The sequence below is a fragment of the Heterocephalus glaber genome, unplaced genomic scaffold, assembly GCF_053883595.1.
Source record: "Heterocephalus glaber isolate CG9 unplaced genomic scaffold, H.glaber_assembly_v1.0 deba00000122, whole genome shotgun sequence".
Lineage (NCBI taxonomy): Eukaryota > Metazoa > Chordata > Mammalia > Rodentia > Bathyergidae > Heterocephalus > Heterocephalus glaber.
In genome coordinates this window covers 5,980,214-6,001,774 of record NW_028258138.1, presented here as the reverse complement: position 1 = coordinate 6,001,774, position 21,561 = coordinate 5,980,214, and positions in this window count along the sequence as shown.

Here is a 21,561-nt window from a genome sequence, read left to right as displayed (position 1 = left end):
AGTCTGTGGCGTTCACAGATGGTGGTTCTGTAATGGGATCTGGCTCTCAAGTCTTTTGTAAGTCCTGGAATTAGTGTCCCTTTTACTTAGTGTTTTCTATATCATATTTTATCTCATTGAGCAAGATAGGATTGAGTGCAAACTGCGTCAAGAGCTGAGCGCAGCTGCCCACCGAGGAATACGCTAATGGCCTGGATGCCTTTCTCTCCATCCTTTTCCTCTTGGCCAGCTGGGCACTTTGAAATAAACCTAAGAAAGCTTGGTATGGTGGTGAGAACCAGTAAGCCCAGCACTCAGGAGCTGAGACATGATCACTAAGAGTTCAAGGCCAACCTGAACCACATACTGAGATCCTGTCTCAAAAAGGAAAACCCCAGTGTGGTGGGGCATGTCTGTAATACCACCACTCTGGAGGCTGAGGTAGGATCACTGTGAGTTCCAGGCCATCCTGAAGTGCATAGTAAGACCCTGTGTCAAGAAAGAAAGAGAGAAGGAAGGAAGGAAAGAAAGAAAGAAGGAAAGAAAGAAAGAAAGAAAGAAAGAAAGAAAGAAAGAAAGAAAGAAAGAAAGAAAAGAAAAGAAAAGGAAAGAAAAGAAAAGAAAGAAAGAGAGAGAGAAACCAAGACTGCAAAGCCAGGTGATACCTTTGTGTGTCACACTCCATACAAAGACTGCAATGTCTCCAGACTTAGTTAGCTCCTTATACAGTGTTATCACTGAGCCCTATTCCTGCTGGTGTGCCAGAGCCAGTTCATGCCAGCTTAGGTCAATGGGCCAAATCGTTTGGAGCAGGTGTTAGCAAATAATATAGAATAAGTCTTTTTTTTCTGTATATAGAATTTATTAGTATGCTACTGCTTTGTTCCCATAAGTCATCAAAAATCTGTTAAATTTCTATTAAGCTATACTCATTGGCATGTTTTTGTTAGTATTCTGGAAATAAATATCCATGAGTCTTTAAAAAAAAAGATGTACAAGTACTGTGTTTCAATAAAAAATTTAAAAGTGGTAAAACTAACCTGTGGATTGAAAATCACTGAAAAATGCCATCACAATAAAACTACAAAAAACAACAGGTAACATATCTAACCACGTTACAACAGTGACAGTTCATCCAAACTGAGATGAAAACTGCATTAAAAATTCAGTATTATCAGGAAGCCTATGTGACATATTCCTTTGTTGGGGTAGGGTGCTGGGAACCCAGCCCAGGGCCTCCTGAGGGATGCTAGGTAAGTCCTCTACCACGGAGCTATATCCCCAACCCTATTCTTTTTTTAAACTTAACTGTATTGGTACACTTTAGGTGTACATTATGATCACATTCATCATTGGGAATTTGTTACCTGTACATGATATATCTTGGTTCTTGTGTTTTCCATTCCCCTTCCTTTCCTTCCACCCTTCCACCCGTCCCTATTTACAAAAGCTGTGTTTCCATTCCTTCCTTCTTTTCTCATATTTTTTCTTCCCCTTCTTTCCTTTCCCTCACATACCCCTACTTCCCCTGCCCCTTTGGACCTTTTCTTCCCATTTCACATTATCTATTATACATTTTGGTCCACATTTACACTTTTAGTTTCTCATACCAGAGAGACAGTTTGGTATTTACACATGTGTGTCCTATTTATTTCACTTAAGAGTATGGCCTTGATATGCATCCATATAGCTATAAATGTCTCTAGTTTATTATTCTTTATGGCTGAGTAGTACTCCATTTAATATAGAAAAACCCTACCTCTTCTTTATCCAGTCACCAACCCTATTCTTTCATTTCACAGATACTTCCTGAGTGCCTTCAATATGCCAGGCACAAAGTCAGTAGTGGGGTAGGAGCCTGGGCAGATCACAACCTGGCTCATCTGTGCATCCGCAAGGACAGATGTGCTGGGAAGAGACAAAGCAGGGCGCCATGGAGTGTGGGCGGAGGGCTCTCCGATGTGGAGATGATGGCGAAGACCCACAAAGTAAGGAGTCCCAGAAGCACCCCAGGGAGAGGACACCGAGCCAAAGACCATGCCAGGGCAAAGGGCTGGAGTGGAAGTCACCTTCACTCAGCTCCAGAAGGGGAGCCCAGTATGAGCAGGAAAGAAAGCAGGGTGACCCAGCCCAAGACGGGGGGGCTGATGAAGATGAAGGTGGCATGGGAGTCTCTGGTGGGTCTGCACAGGGCGGCGACCGGCTGTCACTTGACTTTTCTGCTGAGAATCTGCAGAAGGAGAGTGAAGGTGGAAGTAGAGATCACACAGTGATTGCATCCGCCATACAGATAAAACCCACTGTCTCTGGAGAGCCAAAGACATTCTAGGTGTGTAACCGAGCCTTGAGCTAGTGATTATGCATGTGTCACCATGACTGAAGCACTAAAAAACCAAAACACTTAAAAACCAAAAACTAAACGCAACTGCTTTTCTCTTAAGTTTAAATTAGGATGGATACTCAACTCAACACTTCAAAAATTCCACTGAACTTAAGGATAATTGTGTAGAAGCTCCTCCAACATCCATTACTCAGTAGTAAAACCCTCATTCACCTCCTCCAGGAAACACGGCCAAATGGGTACACACGAAACTATCTATCAACAAATTAAAATGTTTTCCTTTGTCAACAAAGGAAAAGAAGCTTGAAGAGTATCAAAATAAACCTTCTGATAAAGAATATCAGAATATATATTTGGTAGATTCTCTTCCACTAAAGAAATGTACAAGGAATTATCTATTTTATGAGCCACCAAGTGGAAGATTTATTGCAGGAGACATTTTCATAAGAGTAATTTTTGAAATAAAAACAAGATTTGATGGGAACTATGTAGCAGAAACCCTGACAGATAGGCTGCTTTGATTGGAATTTTTAAAAACAACTATTTCTGAGTGAAAACAACAGAAATTCATGCTTTCAAAAGTGATTTATTGCTGCAACGAAGACTTACATTCTTAAGGCAAAATCTATGTCTTAGTTATTGATTTCAGCATAACAAATTGCCATGCTTTATGGCTTACAGTAGCACACATTTATTATCTCAGAGTTTCTGGGGGTTATGAGTCCAGGTGTGGCTCACCTGTATCTTACTCATCAGAGCCTCTCTGCAGGAAGCAATCAGATATGAGCTACAGCTGGGGCCTCACAACTCATGGGGTTGTCGGCAGAAGCCAGCTCCTCCTGGCTATTGGGTTGAGGCCTCAGCTTCGTTCTGGCTGCTGGGCTAGAGGTCACTGTCCATTCCTAGCAACACGGGATTCTCAATATGGCAGCAGAAGCCATGGACATCTGGAGACAGTCTGCCAGCAGGATGGAAGTTATACCCTTACATAATACAACCATAGGTGTAACATTTCATCACCTCTGCCACATTCTATTGGGTAGAAGTAAGTCACACATCCCACCCACAACCAAGCAGAAGAGCTTAATTACATAGGCTATGAATACCAAGAGGTAGGGGGTCCTGGGGCACCTTACAGTGTGTCTGCAACAGCCTGTCTGCAACAGCCTGTAGGATGTGATAGAAACTGTATAATATTTTGTAATGCATCTTGAATGGGCAAAAACTTTTGGATAGATAAGATTGGGGGGGTGGGTAAGAGCTTCAGTGGCTATTTGATGACAAATTACTTAAAAGAAGCATCAAAATGAAAAAGAAAAGCAAGTGTGCTCCCTTTAGAAAATGAGAAGTGCTCCAGAGAAACAAATGACAATGATGTACTGCCTCAGAGATATTTTGAAAAGTTAATGTTCCCTTTCAACATCAAAGTGATGTTTTAACAATAATTTGAAAATGACTAGTGTCAGTTCAAGCTACCGTGACAGAACACCCTAGATGGAGCAGCTTCCGCAGCGAACTCATTTCCCAGGCTTCCAGAGGGTAGAAAGGTCACGGCACATGCAGACCTAGCAATGGGCAGGTCCACTTCCTTGTTTTCACATTCGTGTCTCCTTGTCTCCTTGCAAGTCCAAAAGAAAGCACTCTCTCCTGTCTCTTCTAACAAGGTCACCAATTCCAACCACCTCCCAAAGGACCCTTCTCCTAATACCATCACATGAAGGGGGATTGCAACACATGAATTTGAGGAGGATACAAACATTCAAACCATAACTTAATCAGACATGAAGAAAATATTAAAATAGGTGTTTGCAAACGTTTCCACTTGTGGCTTACAATGATGTAAATGTGTCGCCTATAAAAACTCTAATGTCTGCAGGGAAAATAAAGGAAGATGTTTAGTAAGTTTTGAATCCATTTTTTAAGTGTGTGTCTGTGTGTGTTTAATTTAGTTTTCAGGCATGAGTTTTGAGAAGAGGTGATCTCTCTCCTCTCTCTCTAAAGAAACCCATAGCCAAAAAGAGACACATGCACATATCTGGTCCCTAATTAGTCACGGTAGACTGCTCGATTTAACCCATAGGTCCACAGTTTGCTGCTTAGTTAGCACATCAAAGCCAAGGACAGAGGCAGGTTTGGGAGGTCATCCTAAAACCTCTGCAGGGAACCCACTGTCCCATTTGTTCATGATGCTGCCCTGGGTTGCCATATAAGTGTGTCTATTTAGTCCCTGGCCAGCCCAAGGGTCTTGCAACAGGAAATAAATTTGCTTTTGAACTTAATTTCAAATCCACTTAGTTTTAAAGTATTTTCCATGTTCGATTAGTTGTAGTTCATACTACAATATGATTTGTCCTCTTGATAATGAAAAAGTGAATTGGCTAAGGACCTATATGCAAGGAGATTAACTGGAAGACTACCAATATGGCTCTCTCGGTGTATTTCTTCTTTCATGGAGGACGATCAGAACTGGCTAATCAGGCATTGAGCAACACTCTGATAGCCAAGACTGGATGAGCGAGCTCATCAGTCCTGGGTCATCCTCCCTTGCAGTCCATTCCCCAGCGGCCTCAGGGGTCACAGTAACCTATGGTAACTTGTCTACTGCTTCTTTTCTTTTTTTCTCAGTACTCAATGTTGGTACTTTATAGAGAAAAGATGTTTCTCAATCAAATGTTCAGTAACTGCAAGGTTAAAAATAGGTGAGTAGTTTCCAAGCTGTAAGGCTTCAAAGAGTACTTGATGGGAAAATTCAATTAGCGACTCTCTAGGGATAAGAAGTAGACAGCCTATCTAGAGTTGTTTGCCAATGTGTTGTCGTGGAACTTGAAGCACCCTTTTTTAAATAGACCAATACCTGAGTGTGGTTTCCTCTGATATTCCAGGGCAAGAAGTTTATTTGAGAAATTATTGGAGAAAATGTCAGTGAAGAATGGAGGAGGCCAGAAAGGGAAAGGACGGCAGAGAGTAAAGCACAAGTCATCAGGCAAGGCACCCTTGGGTTCTTGCTGGGAACTAAGAGCCAGATGGAACAGGGACCTCTGCCCAGGGATGGTGGGACATTTACCTGCTATGTGCATGAACAGGACACGCTGAAGCCAGAGAAAGCCTGTGGTCACAGCGGTACAGGTGCTGGCAGTTGGAATCTGGAGCACTGCAATGCTAAGACTCAAGGGGACATTGTCAGGACACTAACATCTACAAGGACACCTCTTTATCTTCAGAGCACATAGGTTTTGCAGATATAGTCTGAGAACACCAACATCTATTTTAAGTTTTGCAAATGTAAACGGTAGTGACATTTTGGAGGGATGTGGCCCTGGGAGACAAACTAGAAACTCACAGAAGAATAACATTTTGCAGAAAGAAAGGACTCCCATCGGCTGGGAAAGGGACTGAAAACTGGAACTTGGTTCTGGTGCTCACAAGGGTTTTGATTAAGCTGAAAAAAGGGCAAGAAAGCTGAAGGAAGGTTCTAGAACTACTGAGGAAACAGAGTATCTCCAGCTTTTCCCCTGAACCTGATGATGATTAAGAGTCCAGAGTGATCTTATTACAGAGCAACGGGAAAAACGTCAATGGTCGACAAAAGCAAACACTTGATCATATCAGGATTCTAAATGTATTTCAGGGAGCTGAACAGAACGCAGAAGTCCTTTCCAAGAGCCTCAAATTAGGAAGGTGTCTGAGGGACATCAGAGAGACGCCTTGCCAGTTAGTGTAAAGATCTGAGATGTTCCTGAGAGCTTCTCTCCACGAAGATATGAGAAGACGTGGAGGAGCAAACAGCAGTCTCTTCGCTGACGTGGGAGTTTCAGTCTAACAGTGCTGCTAGGAGGCTTCAAGGAGGGGAGAGATGAAAAAGCAACTCTTGCAAAGCGATAAAGTCGGTGTAAACATTGCCTTGGTGTGAGTCAGCAGTGCAGCCGACACTAGGACAGGGTTAGAGACGCAGGGACGTCCTGGTGGAAAGAGCAGGAGAAGGTGGAGATAAGGCGGGGCCTCCAGAGCTCGCTGCAGGTTTGGCACTGGACAGGAAGACTGGGAAGAAACAGGTTGGATTAGGAAGAACCTTGGTCAACCCAACAGGAAACCTTCAAGTCAAAGTCATCTATGAGAAGCGTCCCCCTTCTCGCTGAGACAGGCGTGCGTTAACATTCTGTCCTTGGCCGGGACCCACCCGCATAAGTACAGCTGTTAGCTGCCCTGAGCAGCAGGAGCTCAAGCGGCCACCTTCATGGTCACCACACACTTACGAGGTGTGATCAACATACACAATAAACGTTTAAACTTTTAAATTTTTATTACGTTAAAAGACACATCAAGCCACACATTAATTTTCTTAACGCCCCACGAAATACTCCCCTTGCTTCAAACACACTTGGCTCATCACCTTTCTTTTTCACTTCCTGAAGCAGTTCTAGAAGTCCTCTTTCGTGCTTACCCTTAGGAGGTGTGATTAAAATTATGGTGAGTGTTGCTTTCCAGCGCCATCCGGTGGAAAGGCAGGCTCATAAAAACATTAGCATGTCCTCATCCACTTTATTCACAGGGTCTGGTGCCGTGAAGCATCTGGCTACTTCCCAAAGTCAAAATGAACACGCAAAAGAAATGTTTTGAAACCATTCAGGACATAAAGGCAGCCACAACATTACAACTAAAGACACTGACAAAAGAGGACTCCAGAACTGCTTCAGAAAGTGGCAAGATGGATGGGCTAAGTGTGTTTGAAGCAAGGAGGAGGATTCAGCGGGAGATTAATGGGAACATGTCCTTTTTCTGTAATAGATTGTTAACATTCACTGTAGTTAGTGATCACAGCTCTTATATCATCTTACCTTGGGCAAGGCTCTGCTAATTCTTCATGACGTGGGCATTTTTTAAAGTGCTTGTGTAACAGAGAATACTAACTGGACTCTTTACTCATAATGCAAGTGTGGAGTTTATTTCAATTCTATTCTAACCTTGTTCCCTAATCCTAGTATCGCTTTTTTCTGAATTATGGAGCCATTTGGGGGTGGATGTTGTTTTGTTTGTTTTATTCACCTGTTTCCAATGCTCCTTTGTAAATGCTTATTTTCTAAATCAGTATAGCCCAGGAAACTTTTCTCAGATGATGGGTAAGTATGTGTTGTTCAGTGGAGTGGACACTGGTCACATGTGGAGTCTTTTCCACTGGATGGCACTGGACAGCAGCATTCACCATGGTTTTGACCACATTTCATAAAGACAGTCATGAAAGAAGACTTCTACAACTGCTTCAGGAAGAGCTAATGAGAAGTTGAAATGTGGCTAATGCAACTAAAGAAGAAATTTTTCACTTTATTCAGTTTTAATTAATTTACATTTCATTTTTAAAGGCTATACATGGCTACTGGTTATTGTTCTCAAAGATACAACTTTTAGATTAACCTAGAAGACATCCAGAGCCAGTAACTCCCCAGAAACTGAGATGTCTCTCATGACATTAGGGAACCAACAGGGACCTGAGTTCAAGGTCATTGCCTCACAAGCACACAGTCTGACATGCCAGGCCAGTGGACCCTCGAGGTAGGACCATCCTGACATAAGAACAACTTGGATCATGATCAGAATTTTAGTTTTAACTTATGACCAAAGTCTTGGGTTACAACCAATGTGTTGGCCACTTGTGTTCCAGGTGAACTCAGATGCAGATTTAACCTTAAAGAGCTCTGGAAGGAACATGACAGCATCCTCTCCTGTGTGGGGTTCACTGAGAAATCCTGGGCCGGTGTCTCTCTAAGGACACTGAGATCTGCCTGTGTATAGGAGAGAGACTGTGAAGGGTGTAGAGGATCCTGAGCCTTCATTGACCAACTTGAGTTACAACCAGCCCTCGGGAAAGAATTGACTTCCTAAATCATGGGTCCACTGTGCCTCAAGAGAAAATCCCCCTCTTAGATATGAACTCACAAGAATCAGGCTTGGAAGACTGAGCAGAATAACTGTGATGGAGCAAGCCAAGCTTCAGTGGACATAATCAGCATAGTCCCTTCCTACAGCCAAGACGACCAGGAATTCCAAGGATTAAAGAAGTTATATAAATCTACATTAAGAATTTATTTTGTACAATCCACATTTTCAAATGGGCAAAGGACTCGAACAGACATTTCTCCAGGTAGATATTCACATGGCCACTGAGCATCTGATGAGAAGCTCAACAGCCTAACCACTAGGAAATACAAATCAAAATCACATTGAAATACCGTTTCTCAGCTATGAAGATGGCTATCATTTTTAAAAAGGAGAAGAAAATAAGTATTGACAAGAATACAAGACAATTGGCATTTGCTGTGATTCAGATATGGCTTGAGTATGTCACCCAAAAATTCATGTGGTGGGAGCTTGGTCTTCCTTGTGGCAATCTGAAAAATGGTGGGAAATTTCAAAGATGGAGCATAGAGGAAGGTTGCCGATGGACCCCTCCCATATTCTGGCTTCCTACCTCATGAAGTGATAACTCTGGTCACAGGCACTACCACCATGACACAATGTAACCAGAGGACCCTTTGAAAGAACTAGCGATATCCTATTGGGACTTCCAACCTCCAAATCTGTGAGCTGAATAAACCTCTTTTCTTTATAAAGGGCTCATCATCAGGTACTTTGTTATAGTAATATAAAAAAGAATAATGGCACCTTTATACATTGCTAGTGACGTTGTATAATGGTGTAGCCACTGTGAAAGACAGTTTTGGGATTCTTCACAAAGTTAAAAATAGAATGATGGCATAGATCATAGCAGCATTGTTCACAATAGCCAAAAGGTGGAAATAACCTCACAAGCCCATCGACAAATGAGTAGACAAAAAAAATGTGCATACCCATGAAGGAATATTCTTTAATCTCGTAATGCATGTTACAACATAGATGAACCTTGAAAACCTTGTGCTAAGTCAAAGAATTCATTGACAAAGGGACAAATGTCTAATCCTACATAGCTGTGGTACCTAGAAAAGGCATAGTCACAGAAACAGGAAACAGAATGGTGAGTATCAGGGGCTAGGAGAGAGCAACAGGGAGGTATTGTTTATGAATCCTTAGGTTATACATCGTTCAGGTTTGGCATAATAAAAATTTCTGGAAATGGATAGTGAGGGTGGTAGCATAACATCATGAATGTACTTACTCCACTCAATATATGTTTAATGGTTAAAATGGTAAACTACGATTATGTTCATTTTACCACAATGAAAAAGACAAGATTTTGCAAAGCTACTAAAACTAAAAAAATGCATATGAGCAAATCATTTCTTTCTATCATTAAAAGATGAACCTGAAAATCCACCCCATAATGAGAATGTGGCTAAGTGACCCTGGCATGGCAACAGAGAGGAGGGTGGTGAAATGTGTGGCAGAAATGGTCTCACCAAGGGGTGCCTTGGTTCTTAACCTCTTCGTCCTGCTCCAGGGCCAGGGCTGGGTCAGCGGGAAAGACAATGGGAAACTTGACTGGCTCCTCACCCGCACCACAGAGCTTAGAAGAGCAGTACCCTGGCCACTGTCCTTTGTGTCATGCACAGGGATGATTGACCCAACCTCTTCAAACCAACATGTTCTTCCTTTTGACCTGCCCATACTGCCAACAAAACTACTGTAACCACTCTGTGTACGTGAAAACCACTGTCTCTTACAGTGACTTTGCCTCTGTCTTCTGGAATCTATTTATTGCTTATTTCATCAGTGCTTCTATGCGGCAAGGGTGAATCAAGATTATCTCAACAGCATGAACCTCAAGTGCACTTTGAGCTCTTGGCTTTCCCTGGAGCAACTTGCATCTCCCTGTGGTGCAGAAGAAACTAGTCAACTGAAGCCATCTGAAAAGATGTACATGCCATGTAATTGATTAAGCGGTGTATAAAAGATTAGGACAGAATTACTGCTCTAAATAAATAAAGATAAAACAGCAGTGACAGACTTAATTTGCTCAGTTCTGTTCCATATATCTTTCAAATCACTCACACCTTGTCGCCTAAGCAATCTGTGATGTTAACAGCACAAGATTTTTCCTGCCAATGGTCACAGAATATTGCAGAGTTTGGGGAAGGGAGACTGTGCGCAGGGCAATACAGTGCTCTTGCTTTTGAAAGAATATGTGCCTCTCTCAGGAATTTGCATAGAAGTGCAAAATTGAAGTACTTCACAGGACTCTGGATGTATTTAAATCAACAGGGAAAATGGGATATAATTTATAGCAGAAGGATTTACATCTTCATAAAATATACTTCATGTATATTTTTATTTAAAATGATATCTTCTCATTCTTGTGCATGCAACAGTGCCAACCCTTTATCTGAGATTTGAATTTTTAGGTATATTTTTAGGATTTTTCTGTATAGTATCTGAAAGGTTGAGGACTATGTGAATAAGGGTAGAAAGATAAACACATAACACTTTCTATTAATTGAAAGACTTGAATGAGTCATCTGTGTATTTTTTAACGTTCAGAAAGTTTGTTTTATTTTGAAGTGAAGTCATTTGCAATGATTGCAGGTAATTGGTAAGTACAAACATCACAGGAGACAGAAGTTCGGGTGTTTTTCCATTTCACACTTGTTCAAGTTTTGCAGACTCAGATCATTAGCAGTTTCATGCAATGGAAACCACCAGTGACCAGGGACAGGACCCTGCAAATAACTGTTGTTGATACAAAGCTCTGAAAGAAATTAAATCCTATCTAAATGCAAGGAGGGAGATGAAGATAGTGACCTCTAAATCGAGTTTTAGAAGGTATTTGAAAGTGTTGTGATTGAGATTTTAACCATAGACTCAGAAGCTCTGTGTCCTGGGCTTCTGGTCAACCCCTCTCCACTGGTTCCCCACAGAAGCTTGTGCCCCAAGAATAATGGCAGGTGAAAGTAGAAAATCATACTAACAGCTGCTCGAGCTTTTGCTAACATGGAGTAAAAATCATGTTGGAGATTTAGGGAATTACAGTCCATATCTGCAAGTTCATGCATTTGGTCAGACCTGGCTGGACTCAGGATGCAACATTACCACAAGGGCCCTTGCCCACTTGTGTCTTTTGCTTGTTGCTCTTCAAAGTCAGCCTGTCCTCCGTGGGAGCCCATTACAAATAACTGCGCGTCCCTCCCGCTTGGCAACCATGACAGAGACCCAGTGAATGTCGCAGAATAACTCTGATCTGGTCTGACTTGGCCCACATGTCATTCCCAGGCACTCACATGGTCAGGAAGGGGCATAGGTTGGTGGATCGGGCCTCATCTATCTGTCCATGCCAAGGGGCTCAAGTCATACTTCAGCGTTACATGGGTCAGGAGTAGAGGAAGAATGGAAAAAAGGAAAGTAATGTGGTCCTGCAAAAGAATGGGCAGAGTGGGACCAGAAACATGGGAGACAGCCACCATATCCTAAAATCCAAATCTTAGGAACAGCAAACTTAGGGTGGGGACGAAAAACAGAGAGAGACAGAGACAGAGACACTCAACAGACACTCAGTAAATAGCTGGTGGGGGATTGGTGCTGTTTCTCAGCATATCTAGCCTGTCCCACTGCTTCTGTCGTATGTGTGTGACACTGGGCCTGTGACTGTCTCTTTCACTTTCCCTTGAGCCTCCTGTAGCAGGGATGAGTTTTCACCATCACGAAGCACTTTACATGAATTGCTCTTAGTAAATACTCAAAAGGAGTTTCAAATGAATTGTCATGGAGAAGTAAACTATACCTGAAACACCCTTCAGGATGCTTGCTTGGAATTTAAACAGTGACTCCAGAGAAAGTCAGCAAACTCAGCTGTCCTTCAAAGTACAAAAAGTATGACAATGTTCATTATAACAGGATTGTGTTACTAAATCAACTATGAAATCTGAAAGAAAAGTGTTACGTAGTGAAGAAGCCCATATGGGTTAGAGGAAAGATGGCATCTTGGACCACAGACAACCTCAAATACCAGTTTCATCACTTGGGGAAATTACTTCTATCATCTTTTGCTTTCTTTTCTGTAAAGATTCATAGACTGCGCACAGAGTGCCGGGAAGACGAGAGTCACTCAATCAATGTTGGCCCTATTGGGCAATCATAGACACCTACTACACTCCCAGGCTGCGTCAGGATCCAAGATGGCAGCCAGGCAACACTGGCCACTCATATCACTCTGTGGTATGATTCTACCTCTGGAAAGTACCTGTTGGAATAGAAGACCGAGCACCAGGCCAGAAAGAACAAGGTTTCTCGTTCCTCCTTCTCCATCAGTTCCCTATTCCATTATTTTCTATTTCTTGGTGGAATCAAGACTAGACAAGCAGCCTAATTCTCACTTTCCCAACTTGGAGGACAGAGTACACAGAAAAATTTAATGCTAGCAAAAGAGGGATTAGCTACTAGTCATCTTTCAATTCAAAGAGCACCCTAATTCGTCCATTTATACATGCTGTCAATGTGTTTCCTTTGTTATCTTCTGCTCTTCGGTTATGCTACTGAAAGGTCCTCTCCCAACCTATCTCAGAAAGTTCCACCATACTTCCAGAACAAGTTTCTCTCCTTTGCACCAGTTTTTGAAGCATCTTTTAGAGTAGGTAGTTATAGGAACCAAGCAAGTAATAAGAAAGAGGAATTTGACAACTATGAGTCAACTCTGTGAGGAAAAAATATGAGTAAAACCAGTTGGTGAATTAAACTGGCTGGACATTTCATCTTACAAAACAAAGCTTATTATGTCACTTATGCATGACTCATATGCCAGTGCTGGTCTGTCCCAGGTCTCTTACCCACTGTGATTACTTCCTGAGTATATTATGTCCCACTCAGCTGGTCTATTAATTCAATCTTATCATCACAGCTATTTTATTTCTATTACCTCTGCATGATTTCACTTCCCTACTTTCTCATGCCTATTTTTTCCAACTATTTTTCTCTTTCTGTATGAGTCAAATTTCTAGTATAATTAACCGGAAACTAAGCTTTGTTTATCAAGTCCTTGATTACTGAACATCCGGAGATGTTTAGAACTTCCGTAGATAAATATTCTTTATGCTTTCATGGGTGGAAGTGCGGCCGTAGGTATTGGGGAGGGGGTACAGTGAAAATAGAAGCAAGACATGAACCGTTCTAGTTGCCTTGAGAAAGGTAAAATTATAGGAGTCAAGGCCCTGATGGGTTAGGTTTTCAAGCAGATGGGAAACTTTCTGAAAGGGATTGACCCTTTATTTTCATTCCTTTCCATGCTTGCTGGCCTTGGCTGGATTCACAGGCTGGATGTGTGGCTCTAATTCCAGCAATCTTCTGCATGAGAAAGAGAAGGCACAGCTATGGAGGCTGCGCTGTGCCCCAAGAGGGTACTTCAGTCTCTTAGCACCCAGATTTGCTCCAGAGCCCAAGAGGTAGCCCCAGGTAATGGCCTGTTTTTATTTCCAGACCTGCTAGGCTCACTGTTTAACTTGTACAGCATCAACCCGATGGCTCACCTCAGTAGAGGTGAGGCTGTTACAGAGTTGTGAGGCACTGGGGACTCTTCTAGATTCTTCTTGTCCTGAACAGAGAAATGGACAAAATAGTACAAAAGATAGCAAGGTTTTACATTTACTAAAGGTAGGAAAAGAAACATGCTCTGTAGAGCAAGTATGGGCCAATTAGAAGTAAGAAAAGAAGTTTATTCCGAAGGGTAACAGGGACTGCTGTGAAAGAGAGGACACAGAGGCCAAGAGACTCATGGCAGCCATCTTTTGTGTCCCCTACTCCTTGGGGCGATGTCAGGTCTAGGCCAACTTGAGTTGGCCAGAGAACTCAAAGCTTCAGGACTTAACAGCTACCTGCCAGACTTGTTTTGATAAAGGAAAGCACAGCTTTCTAAGATAAAACTAAACCCTCAAGCAAAGTCCTCTCATAGCTGTAAGCCTTCAGCCATAAAGGAAGCAGGAAGTGGTGGGTCCTAGGGTAGACATATTGAGGGGTTCTCTGTCCCACCCTCCCAATTGAGGAGGGGGCAGAAGATGGTGGTATATCCTTGGGGTGGGTATTTTGCCTCCTCAACTTACTATAAAACAATTGTTAAATGCTGAGAATTTTTTTTAATAAACTGGAGCATATTTTTAAAAATCAAATTTTCTTCAACAAGGAATAAATGCATACATTCCAGGAAAAAAGAAAGAGAGAAAGTGAATTGCCTCTATTTAGTTCAGAATCTGAAGCCTCTTGGTACAAGTGTATTGGTCGTGAGACTTGCTGGAAGTTTGAGGATTTAGGTAGCAGGGATGATGGACAATCTCCTACGGCCTGTGATCTCAGAATCCTGCTCCCCAGGTTCCTTCCTGGCCATCATTGAGGGAGGCACGGATCCCGGACTTCAGCCCTCTGTTCCCTCCAGTCTGATGGGGAAGCCGTGGGAGATGACATCAAGCACAGGAGAATGGATTCGGAATAGTGAAATCACATGATATAGTCGGAAAATGGCACAATCGTGCGTGGAGCCATAGTGAAGGCCAGAGTAAACATTAAAGTGAAGCTCAAAGAAAGCAAGTGTGAGGTGTCAAAAAGAGTGATGCTAAGGAGCTGGAGCCCTGTATGAAGAATCTCAGGAACCCCTGAAGGACTGAACCCACTGGGGAGGCAATAAATGAGATCAGCTTGGGCATTACTGGGAAGGTCCTGTGTAAGATCTTAAATGAAGAACTTGATAATGAGAGTGGGAAAGGAAGAGATATTAGTAAAGTATGTTTAGCGAATCACACAAAGGGCTTACGTTGCCAGCTAGCTGTGGAGAATGATTGGAAAAGACGGATCCAGCAGCGCCTCCAGTTCCGTGGGTGGGTGTGGGGCAGATGATGATGATACTGCAGACTGAAATGGGAGCACAGAATGCAGAGCACGTTGAGAGGGGTGGAGATGGAAGCGAGGTGACGAGATCAGGATGGGACAAGATGGGGGTTGGACAAGAGAACCATTTGTTCTCTTTTCCCCATCGTGTGAATGTCTGTGGAGTTTGCCCAGCTCATTCTGGGTGGACGTGAAGGGTACACGTGACCCATGTCTCCTTCATGGAACTGCACAAGTTTGGTCTATTAGAAGTGGTCCCTGGTTGTGGGTAAAATTGTTCCCAAGGACTTTCAGATGGCTAGTAATTTAATCAGCTTTGAGCACTCACCTGATAACTTAGAGATCTCTTCCAGCATTGTTTTCAAACTACAAATCAGTCCCTACTTTCACTCAACCAACCTAGAAATAGATCTCCTTGGAATAGAGCTCCAAGAATTTTGAGGGTTACATTTATTCCAGAAACAAACCTGTCCTGGTTAAAGTATAAAAGTATCCTGACTCCACCTAGTATCAAGCACAAGGTCACAGTTATCAGGGATCCAAGTTGGTCTTAAATTAGGAGGACTCTTTTTAGGGTCTGTGAAAGCCAGGTGACAGAATAAGGCTGCTAGTTGTAAAGTCTCTGCTAAAGATATTCTTACATAGATTGTTCTCACTTGTTTGTGAAGCCTTCGTTTGTCTCGTTGGCTTCCTAACTTCCAGGGCAGTGAACAACACAGTGTCTAAGTTTGGAGTCTGGAGGACAAAAATTTGCAAAATCTTGTATCTTCAGACTTTTTCATAAGAGAACTCCCAGCCTACTAGTCCAAGGCTTTATGGAAGCTTTTGTTGTGTTTCTTTTGCTTGTTTGTTTGGAATTTTGGTCTTTCGTCTCATGCTTTTATATTTTTATAAAATAATATGTCCCATCTTAACCATTTCTAAGGGTACATTTCAGTAGAAAATATCCATTTCCTTGTAAAATAGGTCTCTAGAACATGTTCTTCTTGGAAAATTAAAATCGTGTACCCACAAAACAACTACTCCTCATTCTTCCTCCCCCTATGCTGGCAGCCACCTTCCTATTTTCTGTTTTTATGCATTTGATTGCTCTAGGTAAGATATATGTGTATATATATTCATGTAGCACTTGTCTTTCTGGTTGGCAATTTCACTTAGCATAATATTCTCAATTTCACTTAGCTAATATCCATGTTGTGGCATGTGTCAGAATGACGTTCCTTATGGGCTGAGTTAGATTCCACTGTGCACACAGAAGACATTTTGATTTCCACTTCTTGGTTGCTGCAAGCAGTGCAGCTGTGGCAATGGATATGCAGTTATCTCTTCCAAGTCTTGACTTCCATTCTTTTAGATACATACCCGGAAGTAGAACTGCTGATCATGTGTAGGTCTAGTTCTAATTGTTAAAGGAACTGCCACATGGTTTTACATAGAAGATGCCAAATTTTACATTCCGGCCAATAATACACAAGGTTTCTGGTTCTTCACATCCTCATCAACAGTTGTCATTTTTGGCTTTCTTTTTTTATAGTACCATTCTAATTTTTGTCAGAAGATATCTCATGATGGTTTTGATTTGCATTTTCCTCATGACTAGTGATGTTAGGCATCTTTGCATATGCTTGTTGATCATTTGTTAATCTGCTTTAAGAGATAATTGTTAAAATCTTTGCCCATTTTTTAAAAATTAATTTCATTAGTACATTTTAGGTATGCAATATAATGACATTCATCATTGGAAAATTGCTCCTTTATATAATCTTTCTTCGTTCTTATTTTTGCCCCCTTCCCCTGCCCTCCCTTCAACCCGTCCATCCCTCCCTATTTACAAAGACTTTGTTTCCATTTTTCCATTTTCTCATATTAATTCCATTCCCTTCTTTCCTTTCCCACACCCCTCCCACTTCCCCTTCCCCTTTGCCCCTTTTCTTCCTATTTCACGTTATCTATTATACCTTTTAGTCCTTATTTACACTTTCAGTTTCTCTCACTAGAGAAACTATTCTTCATTTACACATGTTTCTTATTTAAGAGTATCACCTCAATGTGCATCCATTCAGCTATAAATGTCTCTAATTTCACATTTTTGATGACTGAGTAGTACTCCATTTTAGAAAAAAAAAACCCACATTTTCTTTATCCAGTCTCCACTTGATGGGCAATTGGGCTGCTTCCAAGTTTCAGCTATTACAAATTGTGCTGCTATGAACATGAGTGCACATATATCACTGTGATATGATTCTTTTAATTCTTTGGGGAAGATCCCCAGCAGGGGAATAGCTGGGTCAAATGGGACTTCCAGTCCTAATTCTTTGAGGTTTCTCCATACTGATTTCCACAGTGGTTGCACCAGTCTACACTCCCACCAGCAGTGGAGCAGTGTTCCTCTTTCCCCACAGCCCTGCCAGCATTTGTTATTGGTTGATTTCATGATAGCAGCTATTCTATCTGGAGTGAGTTCGAATCTCAGCATTGTCTTCATTTGCATCTCTTGAATGACCAGTGATGTTGACCATTTTTTCACATGTTTATTTGCTATTTCTACTTCTTTATGTGAGAAATGTCTGTTCATTTCAGATGCCCATTTTTGGATTGGGTCTTTAAATTTGGGAGGTCTGATTTTTTAAAGTTCTTTATAGATTCGAGATAGTAGACCTTTATCTGAGGGACAGCAGGTGAAGATTTTTTCCCACATTGTGGGTTGCCTCTTCAAACTGTTGGTGGTTTCTCTTTCTGTACAGAAGCTTTTTAATAAGAAGAGATCTCACTTGTTGATTGTTTGCACTAGTTCACGGGAAACTGAGGTTTTGTTCATAAATTTTTTTCCTACACGAATGTCTTCAAGAGTTCTACCTAAACTCTGTTCCAGCTGGTTCAGCATTTCTGTTTTAATATTCAAATCTTTAACCCATTTTTATTTCAGTTTAGTGCATGGTGAGAGATATAGGTCTAGTTTTAATCTTTGGCAAGTCGAAACCCAATTTTTCCAGCACCATTTATTAAAGAGGCTATCTTTCCTCCAGTGAGGGTGTTTGGCTCCTTTGTGGAAGATGAGGTGGCTGTGTCTGGAGCTGTTTCTGCATCTTCTAATCTGTTCCACTGGTCCTCAGGTCTGTTTCTTTGCCAGTACCATGCTGTTTTTATCACAGTAGCTTTGTGTATAGTTTCAAGATGGGTATTGTGATATCCCCTGCCATGTCTCTGTTGACTAGAATTGCTTTTGCTATTCTAGGTCTCCTCTTGTTCCAAATGAATATTTGGATTGTTTTCTTAGGGACCACAAAGTTTGTCGCTGGGATTTCAATTGGGATTGCATTAAATCTATATAGCAATTTTGGAAGTATGGCCATTTTCACTATGTTGATTCTTCCTGCCCAGAAGCAAGGGATGTCTTTCCATTTTCTGATATCATTTTCAATATCTCTTTTCAGAATGCTACAGTTTTCAGAGAAGAGGTCTTTGATTTCTTTTGCTAGGTTGATTCCTAGGTATTTCATTTTTTTTTTGGATGCTATTGTGAAAGGAATTGTTTGCCCTATTTCTCTCTCAGTGAGTCTGTTGTTCATCTAGAGGAAAGCTATTGATTTTTGTGTGTTGACCTTGTATCCAGCTACTTTACTGAATTTGGTTATTAAGTTGAGAAGACTTTTGGTGGAGTTCTTGGGGTCTTCTATATAGAGTATCATGTCATCTGCAAATAATGACAATTTGACTTCTTCATTTCCTATGTTCATTCCTTTTATTTCTTTCTCTTGTCTAATTGCAATGGCTAATGTTTCCAAGTCTATACTGAACAGGAGTGGTGATAGTGGACATCCTTGTCCTGTTCTTGATTTTAGTGTGAAGGATTTCAGTTTTTGATGATTTAGTATGATATTGGCTGCTGGTTTTTCATAGATGGCTTTTATCAGATTGCGGTAGAGACCATCTATTCCAATTTTTTGTAGGGTTTCTATCATAAACGCATGTTGAATTTGTCAAATGATTTTTCTGCATCTATTGAGATGATCGTATGGTTTTTGTTCTTGGCTCTATTGATATAGTGTATTACATTTATTGATTTGCATATGTTGAACCTTCCCTGTATCCCTGGGATGAATCCCACTCAGTTAGGGTGTATGATCTTCTTGATGATCTTCTGCATTCTATTAGCCATTATCTTATTAAGGATTTTTGCATCTGTGTTCATTAGTGTGATTGGCCTACAGTTCTCTTTTTTGGTTGGGTCTTTCTCTGCTTTGGGGATCAAAGTGATGCTTGCTTCCAGGCCTGAATTCGGGGGTATTGCTTCCCTTTCAATTTCACTGAAGAGAGTTGCGCGGAACACGTCAAATCAGCCTGCTGCAGACAGGCAGGTCTTTGGACGCCGTAGCAATGTCGCCAGTCAAGTGGAACGCGCCGACTCAGCCCGCGTCCCACAGCAATCCACTGGACACCCCCCCACCCCTGCTCCTCTGTACAGTCACCTGGTTCCACACTACAAATGTGCAGAGGACAGTGGACCACCAGACCACTGTACTGGGTCATCTTGGAGTCATCTTCACCTCCCATCAGGATCGCAACTATCTTCAGGGGAAGGGCAGCTGGAACCTGCAATACAGCTCTGCAGAGTTCAACCCTACGGGAGGATAGGGAGCTCAACTTGGGACTTGCAGCCAGAAATCTGCCTGAATCTCATGGGTCTGCTACTAGCTTGCTGAGACTCATTGACTTATATCTGCACACTGCAACCCATGCTGTCTATTGTGACCACAGAGACATATGCTGAAAGAGGCCCTTTATCATCATGGTTATTTTTTATTCCCAAAATTAGTTTAATTATTTTGTTTTTTTCTCTTTTCTTTTCTTTTGCTCCTCTTATCTTTAATTTTTTTCCCCTACTCTTTGCAAATATTTGTTTTTTTCTCCTTTTTTCTTTTCTTTTCTTCTTTCTTTTCGCTTTCCTTTCTCTCTTACACTCACTCTCTTGCTCTCCCACATTGTTCATCTTCCCTTTTTGTCCCTGTTTTGGTCCTCAGTCAGAGTTTTTCTTTATTTTCCTATTATTCTCTTTTTCCTTCTCACCTGTGTCCTCTGACCACACTGGTAACCTTCCCCTATCCTTCCTCCCATCTATCCCTCCCTCCTCAGCCCCTTCTAACTCCCCATCCCAAAGGGTAAAGTTGTTGTATTGAAGAGTTTATTCACTATATGTTGGGTTGGTCCTCAATCTTGATTTAAGTCACATAGCTAAAGGTGATAGATTAATAACTACCACAAATTGTTATTCTTTAAGAGGTATTGATGCTATGGTGTTGCTGATTGTATGAGTTGGGCTAAGGTGTCGTGATGGATCTAAACAGTTTTCCTTGCTGGAATAATGGAAATGAGTTAGCCTCAGAGTCATTATAGACTCAAAACCTAAAGAGCTGTATCTGATAGACACCTCTGAGAAGCAATCATTCCATAAGTGTTTTAAATAGATCAACAAAGATACTTTCAATAAACAACTTCATAATATCAACCCAGGAACTAAACCAGGGACAGTACCAAAAACAAAAATGAGAAGGTACTTAAGCAAGTCACAAACTCAGACTTCCACCCCACAAAAGGCAATTTCTGGGGGAAATGAGGTGCCAAAGTTTGATAATCAACCACCTGGACACCCTGAACTGATAGTACAGGAAGTAATAAACATGAATGAGTCTCTAGAAAAATTCAAAGCAGAAATAATCTCCCAGATATCCACAGAGATGGTGAGCAGAGTGAAAGACATGATTAGAGGATCTAGAACAGAAACAGATAGAAAAAAATAGATGAGCTCAGAAACATGCTGGAAGCCATGAATACCCAGCATAAGAAGAAATGGAAACCATGATTGCCCAACACAAGAAAGAAATGGAATCCATGAAACAGATTCAAACAGATATTCAAGAGATCAATTTCATTGAAGAGTTTAAACAGTAATGGCAGTAGTTCCTCTCTAAATGTCTTGTAGAATTCAGCAGTAAAGCCATCAGGACCTGGGATTTTCTTAGTTGGTAAGTTTTTAATTACATTTTCAATGTCATTGATAAATATTGGGTTGTTTGGAATTTTTAGGTCTTCTTCATTCAACTCTGGTAATTCATATGTATCTAGGAATCTGTCCATTTCTTCTGTATTTTCCATCTTATTAGTGTATAGGTTCTTGAAGTAAGTATTGATGATCCTCTGGATTTCTGCTGGGTCTGTTGTAATTTCATCCTTTTCATTCCTAATTGCATGGATTTGGGACTTTTCTTTACTTTTTCTGATAAGGTTGGCTAAGGGTTTGTCAATTTTGTTTATTCTTTTGAAGAACCACCTCCTGGCTTCATTGATTTTTTGTATCATTCTCTTAGTCTCTATTGCATTGATTTCTGCTTTGATCTTCATAACTTCCTCCCTTGTATGAGCTTTGGGTTTGTCTGCTCTTCTTTTACTAGAAG